This window comes from Apium graveolens, chromosome 5, assembly GCF_009905375.1.
Source record: "Apium graveolens cultivar Ventura chromosome 5, ASM990537v1, whole genome shotgun sequence".
In the NCBI taxonomy this organism is placed as follows: Eukaryota; Viridiplantae; Streptophyta; class Magnoliopsida; order Apiales; family Apiaceae; genus Apium; species Apium graveolens.
This window is the reverse complement of record NC_133651.1, coordinates 214,805,467-214,813,099: the sequence shown is the minus strand read 5'-3', so window position 1 is coordinate 214,813,099 and position 7,633 is coordinate 214,805,467.

The window sequence follows — 7,633 nt, the reverse complement described above, 5'->3', positions numbered from 1 at the left end:
CATTTAGTATGCCTCAATTGCCATACAATATGCCAATATGGAATAACATGCTTGCACAATCCATGCCTTATCAAATTCCAAATGTGCTAAATGATTCTGTGACTAACCCTACACCTCAACCAACTACATCTAAGATCAAGGTTGACTCAAAGTTACCTAAGTCTAAAGATGCAGGAGGAATGAAGTCTAGGAGAAAGACTAGCAAGAATGGACCCAAGGAAACTTGGGTACCAAAATCAACTTGATTGATTTTATGGTGTGCAGGGAAAAAGAAGAAATCTATGGTACTTGGACAGTGGCTGTTCAAGACACATGACAGGAGATTTCTCCCTGCTCACAGAGTTTAAGGAGAGAGCTGGCCCTAGCATAACCTTTGGAGATGACAGCAAAGGGTTTACTATGGGATATGGCTTGATTTCAACAAGGAATGTCATAATTGATGAAGTTGCATTAGTTGATGGTCTCAAGCACAACTTACTGAGCATCAGTCAACTATGTGATAGAGGGAATACAATTTCCTTCAATTCAGAAGCCTGTGTTGTCACTAGTAAGAAAGACAACAAAGTGGTTCTAACTGGAGTTAGAAAAGGAAATGTGTACTTAGCTGACTTCAACTCTACAGATGCAGAATCTATTACTTGTCTCTTCAGCAAAGCAAGTTCAGCTGAAAGTTGGCTATGGCACAAGAAGCTATCCCATTTGAATTTCAAGACAATGAATGATCTAGTCAAAAAGGACTTAGTTAGAGGAATTCCTCTTGTTGAATTCTCAAGGGATGGTTTGTGTGATGCTTGTCAGAAAGGCAAACAAAGGAAAACATCATTCAAAAAGAAGCTTGAAACAACAATTGATGAACCATTACAGCTGCTACATATGGATTTATTTGGACCAGTCAATGTATTGTCAATTGCAAGAAAAAGATATTGCTTGGTGATTGTAGATGATTTCTCAAAGTTTTCATGGGTCTATTTTCTTGGATCAAAGGATGAAGCAAGTGAAATCATTATCAATCACATCAGGCAAGTCAATAATCATCCTGACTTGAAGGTTAGGAATATCAGGAGTGACAATGGAACTGAGTTCAAGAATTTGACAATAAGGCTGTTCTGTGAAGAAAATGGAATCATGCATGAGTTCTCAGCTCCAAGAACACCTCAGCAAAATGGGGTAGTTGAAAGAAAGAACAGATCTTTAATTGAGGCTGCTAGAACAATGCTTGAAGAATCAAAGTTACCAACATATTTCTGGGCTGAAGCTGTTAATTGTGCCTGCTACACTCAGAATATTTCTTTGATCAATCAAGCTAAAGGCATGACTCCTTATCAGTTGTTCAAGAGAAGAAAACCAACTCTAAACTTTCTTCATGTCTTTGGATGTAAATGCTTTATACTGAGAAATCAATCTGACCATAAAGGGAAGTTTGATGCAAAGGCTGATGAAGGGATATTTGTTGGTTACTCAGCTGGAAAATCTTATAGGGTCTACAATCTAAGAACCAACATTGTTATGGAATCTGTGCATGTTGTGTTTGATGATAAAAAGATTGATGGACTAACAGATGAGGGACACCATGAAAGACTCAAATTTGACAACATTGAGATATATTGTGATGATAGTGAAGAGGAGATTGATGGAGATGACACTTCAAAAGGGATTCAAGATATGCCCTTGGATAATGCACAGAATTCTGCATCCGTTGAAAGAGGCAATGCAATATCCGTTGAAAGACATAGTGCATCATCCGTTGAAGTACATAATGAAGCATCCGTTGTTCATAGTTCATCAACGGATAATCGATTTACATCATCAGTTGATAGAACTCCAAGTTTCCTGCAAAGGACCAACAACTCAGGGGGAGTTTCAACTGATCAACACTCTGTCTCACATCACGACAATACTGAGGCCACCTCATCTAGAGCACATCTTCCACCTCAAAGGAAATGGACCAAGAATCATCCCTTTGAACTGATCATTGGTGATGCATCATCTAAAGTGCAAACAAGAAAAGCTACTCAAAATGAATGTCTGTATAGTAGTTTTCTATCTCAGGAGGAACCTAAGAAAGTGGAAGAAGCCTTAATGGATCCAGATTGGAAATTAGCTATGCAGGAAGAGCTGAACCAATTTGAGAGAAACAAAGTTTGGAAGCTGGTACCCAAGCCAAAGAACAAGAGTTCCATTGACACAAAATGGGTATTCAGAAACAAGATGGATGAAAATGGCATTGTCATAAGGAATAAAGCCAGATTGGTTGCTAAAGGCTATTCTCAACAAGAGGGAATAGATTTTGATGAAACATTTGCTCCAGTTGCAAGACTTGAAGCCTGAAATGTATTAGCTGCAAGAACAAATTTGATTTTTAACACAGATTATTCCATCAACGGATATTCCCTATCCGTTGAAAGTCAAAATTGTTCTGTCAACGGATGTTCATTATCCGTTGAAAGTCATATACATTTCTGGAATTTTTATCCGTCAATGGATAAAACTGAAGTGCTCTTCAACGGATGACAGTTTACCTTATCTGTTGAAATATCACATCAGTCGATTCAGGTGTTTCACAACCGTTGATTCTATTGTTTTAACCGTTGATACTCATACATACAGCTGTGTGTATTTGTTTTAAAGGTAGTTTTTAGAATACTTACAGTTTATTCTTAAACGGCTGAAATTCACTTACATATATTTATTGTTTAATCTCTTATTTATGCTTTTTAATTTGAGAAAGTATATAAGCCCTTCTGATTTTTCATTTTTTTTTACTTTACGCTTTCTTGAAATTTCAAAGCTTTTACCACTTTCTCTCTGCAAAACCTTCAAGTTATTCTCTGCAAATTCTACTCACAACAATGGCACCAGTAGTAAAGATTATGTCTCAATCTGGATTCATCTATGAGAAGAACAATTTCATAGCTTTGGTAGAAAAGAATGAAGCCCACTCCGATTATCACAAAATGATGGACTTCATCAAAAACTGTAAACTTAGCTATGCAATGCTGGAAGCCCCAACGATTTACTGTGAAGTAGTTGAGGAGATTTGGACAACTGCTGAGTTCAACTCCATAGATATGACTATCTCCTTCACTCTCAAAGGTAAAAATCACTGTGTTAACTGTGATGATTTACTAGCATGTTTTAAATTACCTGAGAACAATGCCATGATACCACACACTGATAATGATGTATCCAGCATGTTAGATTCCACAGGTTATTCTCTTAACTCTGCTAGTTTAGGGAGTATTAAAAGAAAAGGCCTTAGGAAAGAATGGAGTTTTCTTGGGGATGCCTTTATCAAGGTTTTCTCTGGGAAAATTAGCAATTTTGATGCCATAACTTCATCTCTTGTTAATATGCTCTATATGCTTGTTTCTGATAGGTATTTTAATTTTAGCAACTATGTTATGCTAGAATTGGGTACTAGATTAGGTAACAAAGCTAATAGATCTAATAACATCTATTATGCTAGATTCTTTATGTTATTGGCTAACCATGTTGCTGAAGGTTTGGTCATAACCAATGAGAATAATAAACTCAAGTGCTGGGCACAAGAGAAAAGAGTTCTTGCAGATTTATTGAGAATGGATCTCAACAGCAGTGTGCCATTGGTATATTTACCAATCATGAATGCACCTCAGGTAAGTGAGGTAATTGCTTCTACAACTCCTACTTCTTCCAACCCCTCTATTTCTTTATCTTCTAGTGTGGCCATGGAATCTGTGACAATGCCCCAACAGATTCCTACCAAGGTCACCAAAACTAAACTTTCAAAATCAAAGACAAAGAAAACTACCTCTGTTGTTTCTCAAAAGACAACAGTTATAACATCTACCATTAACCTTGAAGGGAGTGAACAGGGTGTGAGTGGTGAGGGGAGGGGTGAACATCAAAGAAACCCCCAGGATAAGGAAGGAGAGATAAGTGCTTCCCAAGCTAGCCAAGCCACAGTTTCTCAAAAAGCTGTGGTGGTTGAAAGGGTTACTAGCATATCCCTAGCTGCATCCTCCCAAAAGGATGTAACTATTGAAAATAGTTCCCAACCAGGAACACAGAACAAACGAGGGAGGGACACTAAAGCCAAACACTCACCAACAAAAGCCTTTATTAGAAGAAAGAGAGCTAGAACCCAATCTTCTACACAGGGTGCACACACTGCACAGATACATCCATCTGTATCTATGCCTTCTCAAACTCAGTTTGATGTGGCTCCAACAAATGTGGAGTCACAGCCCCATTCTCTCACAATTAACACACATCAATCACCACACACTTCTTCACCATCTCTAGATGTGGATATGTTATTCCCATCAATTCCTGATTCTCCCTCTTTACAACTCAGGGAGGAGCCCCACTCAAATACAGGTGATCATCATCTTTTAGATGATTTGTTGGATCACCCGCAAATTCTTTCAGATGTAATTGAAGGATCTGTGTCACCAAAACTCATATCAATCTACACAGATTCAACAGTTATATCACTTTCAATTTCTACTTCTTTTCTTTCTTCAACGGATATCACTCATCCGTTGACAAGTGGTTGTTCTTCAACGGATAAGCTTAACAGCAGTTATCCGTTGATACCATCAGTTTCACCTTCAACGGCTATTCCTCATCCGTTGATAGTCTCTACACACACAACTGAAACAATTCCAAGTGTAGAAGACTTGATTACTGTACAATCACTTCTAGGACTGAGGGAAGGGAGTGACAATTTGAGTGAGAGGCTGGGTTGCTCCCAGGCAAAAGGAGAGATTGAGAGCTCAAACATGCATGCTATTTTTTCCAGCATGGCAAAAGTAAGTGAGAGGAGTACCACCTTAGTAGGTGAAGGTGAGGGAGTGAGTTGTGTGAGCCAGGGGGAGCCCTTGATGCAAGAACATAGAGAAAATGAGAGAAAGGCAGGTACAGCAGAAATAAGGATGGATCCAGCCATTGCTAGTGAGTCAATGATTGTGAATGATGCTGAAAAGGAAAGACAATTTCAGCAACATTACAAAGCTGTTATTGATAACATTTCCTTGGATGCTGACACTTTTACTCATCCTATTTCAGCCTATCAATTATTGGCTGCACAGGGCAATGTGGAGGCAGAAAAGACACTACATCTAGTACATACAACAGCATCTCTTCAAAGGGACAAAGCTGCTATTAACAAGATGCCTTCAACAGCTGGTGAGTCATTTAAAGAATTTGGAGTAAATTCTGATGATGATGACTTTGTTTCTTCTGATGGAAGCATGAACTTAGGGGGAGATGAAGGCCCTAGTTCTATTCCAAATCTACCTGAATGGGCCTTCACAAAGGAGTCTACAACAGGGCAATTCAATGTCTCCTTAGTCAAACAAATCAGTACTATCAAACAGGCCATTCAGAAAACTTCTCATGCCGGTACAAAGGCTATCCTTACAGCTCACTTGGACTCACTGCATCTCATGAAGTTGCAGCAAGTAAGACAGAATCTGAGTGTGGATGAACTCAGAAAGGATATTGCTGACTTGAAATCCCACAATTCTGAAAAATTGGATTCAGTCATGCCCTATGGTACAATGCAGGACATTCTGTTGAGATTGAAAAAGGAATCACATACTGAAAAGAGGCTGGCCAAATTAGAAGACAGAGTTCAAGTTATTGAAGATTCTGTGGCCACCATTCTTCACAACCAACAATCTCAAACAAATCTACTTATGCAGCTGGCAAAAGCACAGGGCTTGACCCCTCTCCTTGATGATAACAAAAAGGGGGAGAGTAAAAGGGAAGGGGAAGGAGAGCCATCTACAAAAATCCAAATATCTAAAGTGCTAGTTCCTGCCATCACTACTTCTCCAATCATTCAAATCAAAGGAAAGCCTGATGGAATTGATTTAATCCAGCTAGCAGCAGCTGAAATTCAAGTGAAAGAGCAAAGGAGGAGAATTGATGAAAGGATGCAACAGCTGTTTGGCTCAACACAAGATAAATCAATATCTATGAAACATAGCACAAAGGTTGAACCAATCAATATGGAGCACAAGCCAGAAAGGAGAAATAAGGTTGGAGAGACTTCTTTCAAGAATCTAAAACCTATGGTTCTCAAGCCCAACACTAGATTCAGCAAGGACTCCATAAAGAATCCTCTAGACTTTGCTCAGATGAAAGAAGTGGACTTTCCTCTTCCAAAGCCTGATGAAGACAAAGTTTTGGGTACTAGCATCATAAAACACAAGGAGACCATGGATGAGGCAGTAAGGAGAAACATGGCTATTATCTTTAGAGAGGGAAAGAGCATATGTGTGATGCAAGGACATCCCAAATTCTCAATAGCCAAGAGGGAAGAAATCAAAAGGTTAAAGAAAGAAGCTGAAAAACTCAAGGCTGACAAAAGAGCACAAGCAAAGCTTGAACAAAAGCTAAAGTCAAGTCTAGTTGAAAATGAGAAAGGAATTGAAGTCAGGGGTGAGGACAAGATTGCAAACTTAGATGAGGTTTTTGGGAGTATATTTGGTGAAAGTATGGAGGAAAAAGAGGAATGGCAGAAGGGAAACAGAAGAAAGGCCAAGGCACATAGAAGGAGTGAAGGCAACACTGAAGAAACTAAATCTCTACCTTCCATACCTGAACCCTTTGTTGCTGATCCCACTATAAACATCCATGGTGAACCAATCATCCCAAAAGAGGAACCTATTGATTGGGACACCATCAATTTGCCTACCTTTTTAACCACTCTTCCACTACCAAAGAAACAGAAAAGAAAATCCAAATCTACACCTCCCCTAAACTCTAAGAAATTCACTCAAAAACATAAACCTAACCCTAAGCCACCCATTTCTAAAGATGATTATGTTCACATCTGTGACATGAAAGAAATTTCAGACATTGAACTCTATCTGGATGAGCTGGAGGATGTAAGGGGAATTGCTGCTTATAGACAGCTACCAGAGAGATTGGTGTTCAGATACAAAGGAGCTGGGGAAAGAATATGGCCTCTCTACAGGATTCTGAATGAAGGCTACTCTACCTTGATCAGAGTCTTTTCAGCCATACAAAAGGATTCTGGCTTTACCAGGACTGCCAAGACTGAAATTCTCAACAAGATTGCCAACATAAGGAAAACTTGGAGGGAGCCCAATGCCTTGCCCAGAACCTTACTCATTCAAGAAAGGGGAACTACAATTCACAAATCACCTCATTGGTTGATGGAATTCAGAGATGATAAAGGAGTCAGAAGATTTTTCAGACTTGAAGACCAACTCAAGATTGCCAGCAATGAAACTCTCAAAGAAATGCAATCTAAGTTGGATATCAGTGATGAAGATGAAGCTGAATTCTTCAGACAACTCCAACTCCAAATTGAGGAAAATGACAAAGGGCTAGGAAAGAAAACCAGGGATCAAAGAAGAAAAAGATGATTTGCTCAGGCTAGAGGAGCATCCTTGGAAATACTGTAAATCTTCAATTACCTTCTAGTACATACACTTTTGCAGCACTTTTGAATTTCTACTTAGTTTCAGTTCATATAATTGTTAAGTGTTTTGTTATCATCAAGTTAACCTTGAATTTATGTCTACAATTCTTATAGACATAAATAGGGGGAGATTGTTAGGAATATATGTGCATTAGTTTGATGATATGTTTAACAAAACACTTAAGTAGAAATCTA